We start from the raw sequence: 18487 nt of genomic DNA, 5'->3' as shown, positions 1-18487 counted from the left end.
GTTGCTTCACTATTTCACAGCGTTCCTGTCTAGTTAGTTTTTGTAGTCCGCATGTTTGGCAGTGCCTTTATCTTTTGAAAGCAAACACAGTCTTTTGGCAAACTAAGCAGATGCAGTTGTTTCAGATTTTGGTGAAAGAATACTCCAATTTCCACTTGTCCTGGATGCGAAGGCCCTCACAGTCAACTTTCCTTTTTTTATTCACTGTCAGCTTTTTGTAAAAAAGTGGGTGAAAATCCTCACAGAAAGCCAAGGGCATAGTGGCTAAAGGGCTACTGCCATCCTTTGGTGAAATTGGAATATTTAATGTTCATATTTCATACTGTTGTCAATTACTGGCAGGCCACATTAATTTTAGGACAGAGGCCACAAGCCAGTAAAAAATGAATCACGGGCTGCAACCAATCTTCCCTGTAATTTTCCTTACGGGTCTGAGCGTTCACACAAAGTCGGTGAGCTCGCTTGAAACAACAGTGAGCAACAGCAATCCCAAGTGTGGCAACTCAGTCATTATCAAATGTCCAAAACTTGACATCAAGTTACATACCAGCTCAGTAGCCTAGATGGTAAGGCGCCCGCTTTGAGACTGGGAGGTCGGTGGTTCGCGCCCCGGCCGAGTCATTCCTAAGACTTAAAAAGTGGTCGGCGGCGCCCTCTGTTGGCTGCGGCTGCATCGGCTGGCTACAACGGGTCAGGTGCAATCGACATTTCGTTCTGTGTACATTGTTACACAGAATGACAATACAAGGAAATTATTATTATTATTATTATATTATTTAGCTGAGTTTCCGGCAATGCAAAATTCACTTTTGAATGAATTGACTCATGTACTATTGCAAAGGTTGTACGGCCTACAAACGTCGTTTGTTTTTACAATTCTTTCACAAGATATTAAGTAATTACAGACCTGTGTCAAACCTACCTTTCCTCTCTAAAGTACTCGAAAGAGTAGTGGCACAGCAGCTGAATGCTTTCATATCGGAGAATAACCTTTTTGAATCCATGCAATCTGGATTCAGGGCTAACCACTCTACTGAGACAGCTCTGATCAAGGTAACAAATGATCTCCTAATGTCAATGGATTCTGGCGCTTCATCACTTTTGCTGCTACTGGATCTTAGTGCTGCTTTTGACACAGTGCGCCACAATATCCTACTAGAACGGTTGGAAAAATGGATTGGTCTCTCAGGAGCCGTCCTCTCGTGGTTCAAATCTTACCTCTCAGATAGGACGCACTGTGTTAAATATGGTGAAACGACATCTGAGCCCTTTAATGTTACCTGCGGTGTTCCGCAGGGTTCAGTGCTCGGCCCCCTACTTTTCAACATTTACATGCTTCCATTAGGTGATATTATTCGCAAGTACAATATCAGCTTCCACTGCTACGCAGACGACACTCAACTATATCTTCCGTTGGAGGAATCTTCCACACTAAACTGTGGAAATTTGGAGGCCTGTCTCACTGAGATAAAAGAGTGGATGTCACTCAATTTCTTGCGTCTTAACTCTGAAAAGACCGAAATGTTAGTCATTGGTCCTTCTAAATGCCGGGACTTATTCGCAAAAACTGCTGTGAACATTGACAAATGTCACATCACACAGAGTGACTCAGTTAAAAATTTAGGTGTCATATTTGACCCTGATCTATCCTTTGAGATGCATGTAAAGCAAATTACTAGAACTGCCTTCTTCCATCTTCGCAACATTGCTAAAATCCGTTCAATACTGTCTCAGTCTGATGCGGAAACAATAATTCATGCATTTGTTACCTCCCGTCTCGATTACTGCAATGCACTACTCTCCGGTCTCCCGAAGTCCAGAATCAAGTCTCTTCAGCTGGTACAAAATGCCGCAGCGAGGCTTTTAACTAGGACAAAAAAGTACGATCACATAACACCGATTATGGCTAACCTGCATTGGCTCCCAGTTAGCCAAAGATGTGACTTCAAAGTTCTCTTAGTATTGTACAAAATCATACATGGACTTGCTCCCTCTTATCTTTCAGATCTGATCTGCCACTATGTCCCGGTCCGAAGCCTACGATCTGAGAGTGCTGGTCTTCTGATGATCCCGAGAGCAAAGAAGTCTTCTGCTGGTTCGAGAGCGTTCTCCATCCGGGCACCGGTGCTGTGGAATGCTCTTCCCCCTGAGATTCGATCTGCAACCTCAGTGGAAATGTTTAAATCTAAACTTAAAACTCACTTCTACTCCATTGCATACGAATAACCTACTCCTCTTGTCGGTTGAAAATAGTTTGTGTAATATAGTGTAACAATCTGTGAAGCCCTTTGAGACTCTTCGTGATTTAGGGCTATACAAATAAAAATGACTTGACTTGACTTGACTTTTTTTTCCTGGTATCTTTTGTCGCATAATACTAACATTTTGGGGGCCTTATTGAGTCGGTTGCACGATACACAACTGTATTTAATCAAATTTTTTTAGTGGAAGTACAATGTTGGCAACAAGATTCAATTGATATAATTGGAAATTACTTGAATGCAACACAAACTTTTTCTTTTTTTTTTTTCTGTTTTTTTTCTATTTTATTTTTAATTCCTTTAAAAAAATCTCATTGTGTTTATTTTTTTCCGAGCTGTTACTTTTTTCTTTTTGTTCTCTATTTACTTTTTTTTCCTTTGTTTCTTTCTTTTCTTTTTTTCTGGCTTTTTCTGAATTTTTCCTTCTTTTTTCTCTTCTTTTTCATTCACTTTTTCATTTTGGTATTTTTTTTATTTTTTCTATTTTCCCCCCCTTCCTTGAAGTCATTTTGTGCACAATTTTACCTAATATTTGGTCGTGTAGGGATTAAAGAAGCAAAACCAACCTGAAGAGCCGTCTAGGACCCGAAAGAGCCGGATCTTTTTAGTGAGCCGAGCCGAAGAAGCCGGTTCTCGAAAAACTCTATTGAGTTTACTCAACTTCGTTCTACTTCGACCTTAACTTCCGTATACCGCATTTAGAACACAGCGTCAGGGGAACCCGTGTATTTTTACCTTCATGCACTGTAACTTTGACTTAATTCGCTTCTTAATTAGCAATTTCGAGCCCTGATTTTTGTGAGCTGGCTAGATTTTGGAATGGATGTGGAACTGCAGTCGTCCAATTTCGTTGTCACAATATATCCCATGTTGTAACAATGACAATCAAGGAATATTCTATTATTTTATATTTTCCTGTTTGCGGAAAAGCTCTGGGTAGTGCACAATGGCTGCAACTGGTCCCAGGGCTGGACTTTGGAGACGCCTGACTTAACACCACTAATGAACTTTCAGAACTGATAACTAAGCGTACTATTTTAATGTCAGATGTGAATTTGCGCAAACAAGCCGTTCCAACCGACAGGAGCATTAGACGACATGACGCCACGCGCACGGGACGGATCCTCCGAAAGGCCGTAACGAAATCAGCATGGATTTTTCTGTCGCGGGCTCAATTAATTATGCATGACACGGGCTTGACGGACCTTTAATTGGGTTATGGTCCACAACCCAGTCAAGGTCTGTCGATCCAATCGGGTTAGGATCATAAGCGGCCTTTTTAGGTGCACGACTTCCATCGCTCCTTATCTGAGCTTTCTCTTAAGAGTGTCAGGCTACTTGGAGGGCGTTTCATCATTCTGATACCGTATTTTCACGAGAATAAGGTGAAACGGCACAGTAGCTGGTTCTATTCCTGTATTTAACACTACAGAGGGCGCACCCCAGGATAGGGCCCGGAAGACCTTTGATTGCGATTGCCTTAAGATTACACAGACAAGCATACATGCGTCCATCCATTATCTGCAGAGCTTATTATCAGGTGGGCTGCTTGGGTGCTGGAGCCCATCCCAGGAATCTTCGGGCAGTGGGCAGGGGACACCCTGAACTGGTTGCCAACCAGCTGCGGGGCACACAAAGACAGACGACTCACTCGCTCATTCACACCTTGGGTTGATTTGAACCGGTCAATTAATCCTACAGGCATGTTTTTGGAATGTGGGAGGAAACCAGCACGGGGAAGAACATGCAAACTCTGCACAGGAAGGCTGCTGCTGGATTTGAACCCATGACCCCAAGATTGTGCCGCGGACGCGCTAACCCCTCAGCTGCTGTGCCGCTTTACAAGCATAAAAATGTGCGTATTTAAAAATACAACGGAAGAAAAATTTAGTTTGTTTTTTCCTTATTTAAGTATTGATTACAAAGTAAAACACACGAATAAAACAAAATGCCCAATTTTGTCTTTAGCATATAGGCCTTAGCATGACTCGCGTGCATGTAGCTGTTCGCATAACCAGTTGGCATGTAGCCGTTAGCATGTAGCCGTTAGCATGACTAATTGGTATGGAACCTCTAACAACTCGTTAGCATGTAGACGTTAGCATGTAGCCGTTTGCAAAACTCGTTCACATGTAGCCATCGGTATGACTCGTTCACATAAAGCCATTAGCACGTAGCCGTCAGCATGACTTGTAAACATGTAGCCGTTAGCCTGAATCATTAGCATTAAGCCAGTAGCATGATTTGTTAGTAGTAGCCTTTAGCATGTAGACGTTAGCATGTAGTCGTTAGCTTACATATACATATAGTACGATCAGTCCTTCGTATTCTGCTCAGAAAATGACGCTATTCTTAGTGCATAATAATAGTTTAGAAAAAAACTGAGGGCAAATAGATGGCGCTATTTTGTCGGTATAGAAAAAGACGACTGTTTAGTTTGAACTCTAGTAGACACTCAAAATCAGGAGAGAAGACATCAATGGATTTTCAACTCTGAGCTTTCAGATAAGAAAATTCTATTCCCCATTTCTCCTTCCCGGTTTGAAATACATTAATGTCTTCTCTTTCATTTCGAGTGTTTACTCAAGTTTAAATTTCTGTTCATGCTAATTTTTTTTGCAGTTTTATGATACGTTTCCAGAAATCCCAAATTTATTTGACGATTTTCCCTCCAAATACGTTTGACACCACAAAGAAATGTATGACTTCAGACTCAAAACAAATTCGGTCTTGCCCAAAATCTGTTTATAAATGTAAATACGCGAAGCCTTTTATGCTAAACAGGTTACGACGGCGTTCCGCTTGAGTCTTTGCGTCCACTCCCCGTCTCGTTCCCGCTTCGTCACGGGAACTCAGCGCTCGTCCCGGAGGCAATTTGCCGGCGTCTCGGCTTCTGAGAGCGCTCCGAGGCTAAATTCGGCCGGACGCGCCATCCATCACCCGGCCCGCTTTTAACCTATTAGCATACGGTTAGCAAGATGGCCGCCCTGACCCCTTAGCTCGTCCCGACCGCTAAAAGCTCGCCAGGACGAAAATTGGCTGCGAACGGGACAGCGTTGTCTGCTCGCGAAGCAGCGTCGTGAATCTCAAAACGAAAAATGGAAAGTTCACTTGAGGGAAAAGCTAAACTCAAATGATGTTTGACAAGATCGCAAGGACGGACCCAAGCGCATATTGAAAGCTGGACCGGCCCTCAGCCAAATTAGAAATGGGGCCCCCTATTACTTGATAAGTTCTAGACCAGGGGTGTCAAACTCATTTTAACTCGCGGGCCTGACTATAGAACAAACATTCTGTCGGGGGCCGGACGAGATTAAAGAGAAAGAAAAAGAGAGATAAAGAAATAAGAGAAAGAGGGAGGGAAAAGGAGAGAGGGCGGGACAAAGAAAGAAAAAGAGAGAGAGGGAGAGAGCGTGAGAAACAAGATAAAAAGTTGTGAGAGAGGGGGAAAAGAAAGGGAGAAGAAGAAAGAAATCCAAAGAGAAATAGAAAGACAGAATGAGAGAAAAGGAAAAAAGGAAGTTAGAGCAAATGAAGTTAAAAAGACACAGAGAAAGACAAAGAGCAACAAAGGAAGAAAAAAATAGAGACACAGAGAGCGAAAGAGACAGAGATAGAGAGTGGGAGAAAAGGGGTGGAAAAGAGAGAGAGAGAGAGAGAGAGAGAGAGAGAGAGAAAATGAGAGAGGGCAGGACAAAGAAAGAAAAAGAGAGAGAGGGAGAAAGCGTGAGAAACAAAAGATAAAAAGTCGTGAGAGAGGGGGAAAAGAAAGGGAGAAGATGAAAGAAATCCAAAGAGAAATAGAAAGACAGAAGGAGAGAATAGAGAAAAGAAAGCACAAAGGGTAGGAAGAGAGAAAGGGAAAAGGAATAAATGAAGTTAGAGCAAAAGAAGTTAAAAAGACACAGAGAGAAAGAGACAGAGATAGAGAGTGGGAGAAAAGCGGTGGAAAAGAGAGAGAGAGAGAGAAATAAATAAATACAAGTACAGAGTCTTTGTTCGAGGCATCTGGCTTTGGCAACATCAAGTTGACATATTTCAACCTGCAGCTTGTTTTTCTCTTGTGCTTCTCCGAGTGTTGTCTCGCGGGCCGGATTCAATCCCTTAGCGGACCTGATCCGGCCCACGGGCCGCCTCTTTAACACCGGTGTTCTAGACCTTTTAGAACTCATTCCTTGTTTTACTCCAGGGGTGGGTAACTATTTGGGGTCGGGGGCCACATCTGACATACTTAGTATATCAGGTCCCTGTTTTAAGCACTTCATTTGGTATTTAGTTTTCAAGTATTACTGTAGTTTTTTTTTTTTTTTTAAATTTTTTTTAGTATTTTTGTAGTCGGATTTTCATTGAAGTTATGTAGTTTTTTTGTATTGTTACTGTAGTATTTTTTTTGTACTTTTTTGTACTATTTCTGAAGTAATTTTATGTAGTATTTGCATAGTAATATTTTTTTAGTATTTCTGTAGTACCTTTGTTGTATTTAAAAAGTAGTTTTTTTTTGTTGCATATCTGCAGTATTTTTGTATTACAGTAGTATTTTTGTGGTATAACTGTGGTGTTATTTTCTCTTTTGTATTTGGTAGTATTTCCATATAAGAATGTTTTCTGTATATTTTAGTTTTTCTGTGTTTTTTTTGTAGTAGTGTTACTGCAGTTTTATTTTTGTAGTATTCGTGTGATATTGCCATAGAAGAATTTTTGTAGTATCGCTAAAGGTGTAATCTGCAGTATTTTTGATGTAAAATTCCTGTAGTAGTATTTTTCTAGTAATATTTTTGTACTAGTTTTTTATGTTAGAGTATTATGTACAATTGATGTATTTCCAAAGCAGTATTTTTGTGGTATTTTTGTATAATTTCCATAGTTTTACTTTTTTTTAGTATTTCTGTAGAACTTTTGTTGTACTTTGAAAGCAGATATTTTGATTTATATCTAATATTTTTGTAGTATTTTTGTATTATTACAGTAGTTTTGTGCTTATAGTAATTTTGTAGTATTACTGCAGTGTAATTCTTGTACTATGTCTCTGTTGTATTTTTTAGTATTTCCATATAAGAACCGTTGTTGTATAGCTGTAGTATTTCTGTAATCTTTTTTGTTGTACAGTGTTACTGCAGTTTTATTTTTGTAGTTTTTATGTGATATTTCCATTGGAGAATTTATGAAGTATCGCTAAAGGTGTAATTTGCAGTATTTCTGATGTAAGATTCTTACAGTAGTATTTTTTTAGTAATATTTTTCTACTTGTTTTCCATGTTAGAGTATTATGTATTGGTATTTTTTTAGTATTTCAGTAAAAGTATAATTGATGTATTTTCAAAGCAGTATTTTAGTAGTATTTTTTGTAGAATTTCCATAGTAGTACTTTTTTAGTACTTCTCCAGTACATTTGTTGTATTTCGAAAGTAGATATTTTGCTTTTTATCTGTAGTATTTTCGTGGCATTTTTGTATTATTACAGTCGTTTTATGATCATTATAATTTTGTAGTATTACTTCACTATAATTATAGTACTATATCTCTATTGTATTTTGTATTATTTCCATATGAGAATGTTTTTTGTATAGCTGAAGTATTTCCACAGTACTTTTGTAGTACAGTGTTACTGTGGTTTTATTTTTGTAGTATTTTTGCGATATTTCCATCGGAGAATTTTTGTAGTATCGCTATGGGTGTAATTTGCAGTATTTCTGCAGTAAACCTCTTGTAGTAGTATTTTTGTAGTAATATTTCTCGAGTCATTTTTTTTACACTATAGTATTATTTATTTATATTTTTTTAGTATTTCAGTAGAAGTATAATTGATGTATTTCCCAAGCAGTATTTTAGTAGTATTTTTTTAAATATTTCTCTAGTACATTTGTTGTATTTTGAAAGTAGATCTTTTGTTGTCTATCTGTAGTATTTTCGTATTACTACAGTAGTTTTATGATTATAGTAATTTTGTATCTTTACTGCAGTATAATTCTTGTACTGTATCTCAGTTGTATTTCGTAGTATTTCCATATAGGAATGTTTGTTGTATATCTGTTGTATTTCTGTAGTACTTTTGTAGTACAGTGTTACTGTGGTTTTAATTTTGTAGTATTTTTCCATAGGGTAATTCTTGTAGTATCGCTACTGTCATTATTTGCAGTATTTCTGTTGTAAACCTCTTGTAGTAGTATTTTTGTAGCAATATTTTCCTTGTAGTTTTTTATGTTATAGTATTGTGTATTGGTATTTTTGTTGTATTTCAGTAGAATTGATGTATTTCCAAAGCAGTATTTTGGTAGTGTTTTTGTAGTATTTCCATATTAGTATTCTTTTAGTATTTCTCTTGTGCATTTGTTGTATTTCGCTATGGGTGTAATTTGGAGTATTTCTGATGTAAAATTCCTGTAGTCGTATTTTTGTAGTAATATTTTTCGACTAGTTTTTTATATCGTAGTATTATGTATTGGTATTTTTTAATATTTCATTAGAAGTATAATTGATGTATTTCCAGTAGTATTTTTTAGTCGTTCCAAAGTCGTATTTCTGGAGTAAATAATTCTGTAGTAATATTTTGTAATACAGTATTACTGTAGTAGTATTTTTGTAGTAATTCTATCCTATTGTTTTTTTTCAGAATGAAAGTAAAATAATATATGAGGTCTCTGTTTTTAAACACTTAATTTGATATTTAGTTTTGGAGCTATTGTGTAGTATTTTTGTTGTATTTCTGAAGAAGTATTTTGGCGTCGTTGGCACCAATATAGTGAACCACTCTTGGGGGCCCCCTTGTGGTTGGGGGGCACTAAGCATCTGATTGAGAGACTCGGTTAGCTAGCTTCTACGTCATGGCGACCAGGTGGGGAGGGGCGGTCTTACCAACTGCTCATCCAATCACAGTTGAGCTTGAAATATGCTTTGTTTATAGCCTTAATGCTAATTAGCATGCCGGTCATTTTGTAGTTCTATTTCCATTTCATTTCTCATTTTTAAAACACGTTTTATTCATTTATGATTTAATATAAATCTTAATATGTATTTGATAATGAATATAGTTTGTGTGCTATGTTTGAATGTCGTTCTGTACTTCGTAACACATTTTGAAAATATATAGTAATAAATTCAATCGTATTAAGTATTTTAATTTTATTTTTACTGGTAATACGATTCACCAATAATTTGGTCAATATTTTCTGTTGCATATTTATTTTTCCCCGTAGATGATAATAATTTACCGTAATTCACATCCAAACGATTTCCTCTTGTGTGTCCTTTATTTTAAACCTTTATTCAGTCATTTCTTTTTTTCCATTATTCATTGTTATTATTATTATTATTATCACTATTGTTAATTTTCTTTGCAACCACATGTACCGTACACTAAAAAGACATTTACTAAAACAGTCTGCCGCTAGATGGCACTGTTGAACGCGTAGAGCTGGGGCCTCCGACCTTTTTCAAGAGTCATGCTATTTTTAGCAAAGGACGCCCAGTTTCATATGCGTTTCTAAAATAATAACTACTTACTATGTTGTTATTTTGGTATTACTAGGTTGGTTATTGCAAGTAGAAATAAGAACAAGAGAAAAAAGACAAAGAAAGACAGAGAGAGAGAGAGAAAATGAGAGATAAAAAGCGAGAGCCAAAAGATAAGAAAGAGAAAAAGAGAGAAAGAGAGGCTGTAATAGAAAGAACTGAGAAAGAGAGATAAAATAAGAAAGAAAGAAAGAAAAGGGTAAAAAAATTAGAACTATAAAAATAGAAAGAGAAAGAAAATGAGACATAGAAAGAGAGAGCGAAAGAGAAAAAGAGAGGAAGCCAGAAAGAGAGTGAAAGAAAGAGAAAGAAAGACCGAAATAGAAAGAAAACGGACAAAGAGAAAAGAAGAAAGAGAGAAAGAGTAAGAAAAAGAGAGAGAAAGAAAATGAGAGATAGATAGAGGGATAGAGCAAAAGAGAAAAGAAAGAGAAAAAGAGAGGAAGCCATAGAGAAAGTGAATAAGAGAGAAAGAGACAGAAAGAAAAAGGTTAAAAAGAGAAAAAGAAAGAGAAAAGGAGAGAGAGAAAGAGTGAGAAAAATAGAGGGCTATAAAAATAAAGAGAGGAAAAGAATATGAGAAATAGAAAGAGAGATCAAAATTGAAAAGAAAGAGAAAAAGAGGGAAAGCAAAAGAGAGACTGAAACGGAAAGAAAAGGGAGAAAGAGAGAAAGAAAGAGGGAGAAATAGTGAGAAAAAAATGGAGGACTATAACAATAAAGAAAAAGAAAGAAAATGAGAGATTAAGAGAACAAAAGAGAAAAAGAGAGACAGCCAAAGAGAAAGTGAAAGAAACAGAAAGAGACTGAAACAGAAAGAAAAGGGAGAAAGACAGAAAGAAAGAAAGACATAAAGAAAGAGAGAGAAAGAATGGAGGACTATAAAGAGAGAGAGAGTTGGAATTCATGTTAATATGACATTAATATGGCTGCTGTTGCAATCACAGGTCCAACTACCAATACTATTATGAGAACCTACAAACTCATGCCAACAGTATATACACATCATAACCACATTCAAATCTTGACTTGCAGAAGCGAAAGAAAAACGTCAGTTTTTGGGTGATGATATATTTTTTCAAGTTTGACAAATACATGAAACATTTTCAGACGAGAAAATAAATATATTGCACTTACGAAAAACGACAAAATCAACAAAACGCAAACGGGAACGTGTTTCCGTGGAATATTCGGCCGGACCGGAGAAGGACTTTTATGTACACGGGATATAAACATTGTACGTGAGTCAGGGAGGAAAACTTTGAATTTTGAAAAAAAAACAAAAAAACCCATAAATACCTTGTTTTACTGGTTAGCGGAAGTGTCATTTTCCAGTATAAACCAGTAAAATTGCAGTCTACACACCTAGTTCATATGACAAGTTTTTGATTGGATCATATTAATCAACTACTGATTTCATTTTTGGAGTAATATGCTTTTTAGTAGTTTTTTACTATATAATATATATTAGTATTTTTTTAGTATAATTGGTGTATTTCCAAAGCAGTAATATTGTAGTATTTTCATAGTAGTCTTTTTTAAGTATTTCTCTTGTAGATTTGATGTATTTCAAAAGTATTTTGTTTTGTATCTGTAGTATTTTTGTATTATTACAGTAGTTTTATGATGATAGTAATTTTGTAGTATTACTGCAGTATAATTATTGTGATATTGTAGTATTTCCATATAAGAATGTTTGTTGTATAGCTGAAGTATTTCCGTAGTACTTTTGTAGTACAGTGTTACTGTGGTTTTATTTTTGTAGTATTGTTGCGATATTTCCATAGGAAAACTTTTGTAGTACGGCTATAGGTGTAATTTGCAGTATTTCTGCAGTAAACCTCTTGTAGTAGTATTTTTCTAGTAATATTTCTCAAGTCATTTTTTTTTACATTATACTATTATTTATGCATATTTTTTAGTATTTCAGTAGAAGTATCATTGATGTATTTCCAAAGCAGTATTTTGGTAGTATTTTTTTTAGTATTTCTCTGGTATATTTGTTGTATTTTGAAAGTAGATCTTTTGTTGTGTATCCGCAGTATTTTAGTACTACTACAGTCGTTTTATGATTATAGTAATTTGTAGTATTACTGCAGTATAATTCTTGTACTGTATCTCAGTTGTATTTCATAGTATTTCCATATAAGAAAGTTTAGTGTATAGTCGAAGTATTTCCGTAGTACTTTTGTAGTACAGTGTTACTGTGGTTTTATTTTTGTAGTATTGTTGCGATATTTCCATAGGAAAACTTTTGTAGTACGGCTATAGGTGTAATTTGCAGTATTTCTGCAGTAAACCTCTTGTAGTAGTATTTTTCTAGTAATATTTCTCAAGTCATTTTTTTTTTACATTATACTATTATTTATACATATTTTTTAGTATTTCAGTAGAAGTATAATTGATGTATTTCCAAAGCAGTATTTTGGTAGTATTTTTTTTTAGTATTTCTCTGGTATATTTGTTGAATTTTGAAAGTAGATCTTTTGTTGTGTATCCGCAGTATTTTAGTAGTACTACAGTAGTTTTATGATTATAGTAATTTTGTAGTATTACTGCAGTATAATTCTTGTACTATATCTCAGTTGTATTTCATAGTATTTCCATATAAGAATGTTTGGTGTATAATCGAAGTATTTCCGTAGTACTTTTGTTGTACAGTGTTACTGTGGTTTTATTTTTGTAGTATTTTTCCATAGGGTAATTTTTGTAGTATCGCTACAGTCATTATTTGCAGTATTTCTGTTGTAAACCTCTTGTAGTAGTATTTTTGTAGCAATATTTTCCTAGTAGTTTTTTATGTTATAGTATTGTGTCTTGGTATTTTTGTTGTATTTCGGTAGAAGTATAATTGATGTATTTCCAAAGTAGTATTTTAGTCATATTATTGTAGTACTTCTATAGTAGTATTTTTTTAGTATTTCTCTAGTACATTTGTTGTATTTCAAAAGTATTTTGTTGTGCATCTGTAGTATTTTCGTAGTATTTTTGTGTTATTACAGTAGTTTTGTGATTATAGTAATTTTGTAGTATTGATGCGGTATAATTATTTTTCTGTATCTGTTGTATTTTGTAGTATTTCCATAAAAGAATGTTGTTGTATAACTGAAGTATTTCCGTAGTACTTTTGTAGTACGGTATTACTGTGGTTTTATTTTTGTAGTATTTTTGCGATATTTCCATAGGATAATTTTTGTAGTATTGCCATAGGTGTAATTTGCAGTATTTCTGTTGTAAACCTCTTGTCGTAGTATTTTCGTGGTAAAATGTCTCTAGTATTTTTTTTACATTGTAACATTATATTTTAGTATTTTTTTTAGTATTTCAGTAGAAGTTTATTTGATGTATTCTAAAAACAGTATTTAAGTAGTATTTTTTAGTAGTTCCAAAGTCATATTTTTGGGGTAAATTATTCTGTATTTTGTAATATAGTATTACTGTAGTAGTATTTTTGTTTGAATAGATCATACTAAACACTTATACCGAGGTAAATTAATTATTAACTGATTTCAAAGTTGAAAAACTTTTGTAGTAATATGTCTCTAGTAGTTTTTTACATCATAGTATTATATTTAAGTATTTTTTAGCATTTCAGTCAAAGTATAATTGATGTATTTCCAAAGCAGTATTTTTGTAGAATATTTGTAATATTTTCATAGTAGTATTTTTTGAGTAAATAATTCTTTAGTATTTTTGTTTGAATTGATCATCTCAAAAACGTACACTGAGGTGATTTAATTATGAACTGATTTCAAAGCTGAACTAAATAGCTGAAATTATAAGAGTGTGCATGTGCAAACTATTACAATTGCACCCCCCCTTCCAAACTTTAAAAACACTACAATTAATTAGAAAACATTGAATATGGATTTTTCTTGGCCTCATGCTTTAATTTCCCCTTATGTTTCTACTCGGAGCCTTCATTTGGAAAACACTGGTCTACTTGTGATCCCAAGAGCCAAGAAGAAATCGGCTCTGCCCTCCAAGAGAGGATTGTTTGATAATGCAACATCTATTTTGGCCTGGTTATCCTGGAAAGGGGTTTTTCTCTTGTTTTTTCCTTGCCCTCATGTAGGTTTTAGATCAGGGGATGGTGTCATCATAGTTCATAGTCTTTGAGACTCTTTGTGAATAAGAGCCAAACAAACAAAGACTTCATCGAAAAAACAGGCATTTGAACCAGGATGTGTAGACTTTTTTTTCACTGTTTGGGGGCGCTAGGATCAAGAGGTCCCGGGTTCGATTCCCGGCTCCTTTGTGTTGTATGTCGAAGTGTCCTTGGGCAAGACACTGAATCCCTAATGCCCCCAATAAGCAGGTAGGCGCCTTGCATGGCTGACTCCCTATTGGTGTGTGAGTGTGTGTGTGAATGGGTAAGTGTGAAGCACATAGTAAAGCGCTTGAAGAGCGCTGTATCAATACAGAGCACTTACATTTACTGCGCTCCAAATTCAAGAATAACAAAACATGAGAGGTATTGAGGAAATTTCCCAGGAAGACTGAAATATTTTTGTATCCCTTTTAGCTAAAACGTAAAAAAAACAATGTGGCTAGTTAGCTAATGCTAACAGACTTAAAAAACAACTTCCCAATGTTATATTTAACATGGATGTCAATAACTTAGTGATTTTTTTTCTTCTTCTATGATTTAGTCAAGCATGCTTGCTAGTCTTTTTCTATCGTAGGCCAATGTCGTGCTTCCGTCCATTTCTAAATTTTTCTACATACGGTTGGTGAATTTTGAAGCTGATCGGAAACACGTCATCGACTCGTTTCCGTCAAATATTTCCGGAAGAAAAACAATGGAGTCGAAGCTTTTTTTCCGATAGGAGATTCCAGAATCTGCGTTTGGGTCCTCCTCTGAATTACGTTTGTATTGGGAAAGGACCGTAATGAAAAGAGAATAAATTAGTTGTGAACTCAAAAGATGAATAGGAGCGATCGTATTAGAAAACGGTTCATTTTTAAGTCCTAAAAAACTAAAGGTTGTTTTCTTTAACTCAAATTCTGCTTTGTCAAAAGTTAAAAGCTTTTACTCCGAGTTAAAGCTTTAATTCATAATTATAGCTTTAACTTAAGTTTTAACTCGAAACGTAAGATTTATTGCTGCTTTAACTCAATATTTAAGCATATTTAAAGCTGTAACTCACAGTTAAAGCGTTATTTTTGAATTGAACCTCTGACTATAGTTTTAACTCTGAGTTAAAGCTTTCATTTAACTCTCAGTTTAAGCTTTCATTCAGAATTATATCTTTAAAGCTTTAACTCAAAATTTAAGCATCAATGCTGCTTTAACTCAAGATTTAAGCATATTTAAAGCTGTAACTCAAAGTTAAAGCGTTATTTTTGAATTGAACCTCTGACTATAGTTTTAACTCTGAGTTAAAGCTTTCATTTAACTCTCAGTTTAAGCTTTCATTTAGAATTATATCTTTAACTAAAGCTTTAACTCAAAATTTAAGCATCAATGCTGCTTTAACTTAAGATTCAAGCATATTTAGAGCTGTAACTCACAGTTAAAGCGTTATTTTTGAATTGAACCTCTGACTATAGTTTTAACTCCGAGTTAAAGCTTTCATTTAACTCTCAGTTTAAGCTTTCATTCAGAATTATATCTTTAACTAAAGCTTTAACTCAAAATTTAAGCATCAATGCTGCTTTAACTTAAGATTTAAGCATATTTAGAGCTGTAACTCACAGTTAAAGCGTTATTTTTGAATTGAACCTCTGACTATAGTTTTAACTCTGAGTTAAAGCTTTCATTTAACTCTCAGTTTAAGCTTTCATTCAGAATTATATCTTTAACTAAAGCTTTAACTCAAAATTTAAGCATCAATGCTGCTTTAACTCAATATTTAAGCATATTTAAAGCTGTAACTCACAGTTAAAGCATTATTTTTTAATTGAACCTCTGACTATAGTTTTAACTCTGAGTTAAAGCTTTCATTTAACTCTCAGTTCAAGCTTTCATTCGGAATTATATCTTTAACTAAAGCTTTAACTCAAAATTTAAGCATCAATGCTGCTTTAACTTAAGATTCAAGCATATTTAAAGCTGTAACTCACAGTTAAAGCATTATTTTTTAATTGAACCTCTGACTATAGTTTTAACTCTGAGTTAAAGCTTTCATTTAACTCTCAGTTTAAGCTTTCATTCGGAATTATATCTTTAACTAAAGCTTTAACTCAAAATTTAAGCATCAATGCTGCTTTAACTTAAGATTCAAGCATATTTAAAGCTGTAACTCACAGTTAAAGCGTTATTTTTCAAATTGAACCTCTGACTATAGTTTTAACTCTGAGTTAAAGCTTTCATTTAACTCTCAGTTTAAGCTTTCAATATAATTCTGAAGAATTATAGCTTTAACTAAATTTTTGACTCACAATTATAGCTTCCAACCTGCTTTAACTTAAGATTTAAAACAGATTTAAAGCTTTAACTCAGAGTTAAAACTATAGTTAGAAGTACAATTCAGAAATAACGCTTTAACTTTGAGTTAACAGCTTTAAATATCCTCAAATCTTTAGTTAAAGCAGCATTGGAGCTAAACTTTTGAGTTAAAGCTTTATTTAGAGCCATAATTCTGAATGAAAGCTTAAACTCAGAGTTAAAGCTTTTATTCTTAATTATAGCTTTAAAACAATCTTTAACTGACATTTATAGCTTCCAACATGCTTTAACTTAAGATTTAAAACAGATTAAAAGCTTTAACTCAGAGTTAAAACTATAGTTAGACGGTAGACCTCTTTAACCTGCTTTAACCTAAGATTAGAGGTTAGAGGTCTACCGTCTGTGAACAGATTTAAAGCTTTAACTCAGAGTTAAAACTATAGTCAGACGGTACACCTCTAACTATAGTTAGTTATAGTATAGTTAACCTGCTTTAACCTAAGATTTAAAACAGATTCAAAGCTTTAACTCAGAGTTAAAACTATAGTTAGAGGTCTACCGTCTGACTATAGTTTTAACTCTGAGTTAAAGCTTTAAATCTGTTCACAGACGGTAGACCTCTAACCTCTAACTATAGTTTTAACTCTGAGTTAAAGCTTTAAATCTGTTTTCAATCTTAGGTTAAAGCAGGTTGGAAGCTATAGTTTGTGGTAAAATTAAAATTGAGAAATAACGCTTTAACTTTGAGTTACAGCTTCAAATATGCTTAAATCTTGAGTTAAAGCAGCATTGTAGCTAATATTTTGACTTAAAGCTTCACTTAAAGCTATATTTCTGAATGAAAGCTTTAACTCTCATTTTAAGCAATTATATCCTTCAAACCTTAACTTAAAGCAGCATTAAAGCTGTAACTCTGAGTTAAAGCTATTGTTATTTATATATAATTCAGAATTAAAGCTTTAACTCATAGCAATAGCTTCAAACCTGCTTTAACATGATTTAAAGCATAATCAGCTTCAACTCAGAGTTACAGTTTTAATCCTGCTTAACTCAGTTATTTCGGGATTGGTTAGTGCTTGGATCGGAGACTGGCCTGCAATATCAGTTGCTATAAATAGGTCATTTGGCGCACGCTCTGCTGCAACAGCACTGACTGACCTCCCACTAAATTCCCCTCGTTCCAGTCGGTGAAAACGAATTTCCTTAAGGGGACTAAATAAATGATATTATTATTATTATTATTATTATTATTACAACACTTCAAACCTGATTTCACTTAAGATTTAAAGCTTTAACTCACAGTTTAACCTTTCATTCTGAATTCTAGCTATAATTAAAGCTTTAACTCGCCGTTATAGCGTCAAACCTGCTTTAACTCTGAATTACACCTATAAATAAAGCTTTAACTCAAGTCAATCTTAACTAAAGCTTTAGCTTACAGTTACGGCTTCAAACTTGCTTTGATTTAAGATTTTGATTATCTTTAAAGCTTTAACTCGTAAGTTAGAGCAGCATTTTAGCTTTAACTCAAAGCATTAAAAGCTAAACTGCAAACTTTGCAGTATTATTCTTATTTTCTTTTCATTGTGGTCCTCCTAGCACAGGGGTGTCAAACTCATTTTAACTCGGGGGCCACACGTTAGAACAAACAGTCGGTCGGGGGCCGGACTAGAAGATTAAAGAGAAAGAAAAAGAGAGAGAAAGAAATAAGAGAAAGAGGGAGGGAAAAGGAGAGAGGGCGGACAAAGAAAGAAAAAGAGAGAGAGGGAGAGAGCGGGAGAAACAAAAGAGATAAACGGAGAAGTCGTGAGAGAGGGGGAACGAAAGGGAGAGGAAGAAAGAAATCAAAGAGAAATAGAAAGACAGAAGGAGAAAAAAGACTAAAAGTATGAAAAGAGAAAGAGAAAAGGAAAAAAGGAAGTTAGAGCAAATGAAGTTAAAAAGACACAGAGCGAGAAAGAGACAAAATGCAACAAAGGAAGAGAAAAATAGAGACACAGAGAGTGGGAGAAAAGGGGTGGAAAAGAGAGAGAGAGAGAGAAATAAATAAATACAAGTACAATGTCTTTGTGAGAGGAACCTGGCTTTGGCAACATCAAGTGGTCATATTTCAACCTGCAGCTTGTTTTTCTCTTGCGCTTCTTTGAGTGTTGTCTCGCGGGCCGGATTCAATCCCTTAGCGGGCCTGATCTGGCCCGCGGGCCGCCTCTTTGACACCTGTGTCCTAGAATGTTGTATCTTGTTGAGAAACATCCAATCTCCTTTGAAGGTGAACCTTTGCCACAGAAGAACACTTCTAAGGTAACTCAGCTTTGAGGTCCTTGGT

This window comes from Urocampus carinirostris, chromosome 2, assembly GCF_059441175.1.
Source record: "Urocampus carinirostris isolate Australia breed hairy pipefish chromosome 2, RoL_Ucar_1.0, whole genome shotgun sequence".
Taxonomy (NCBI): Eukaryota; Metazoa; Chordata; class Actinopteri; order Syngnathiformes; family Syngnathidae; genus Urocampus; species Urocampus carinirostris.
The sequence above is the reverse complement of the archived record's forward strand: the minus strand, read 5'-3'. Positions refer to the sequence as shown.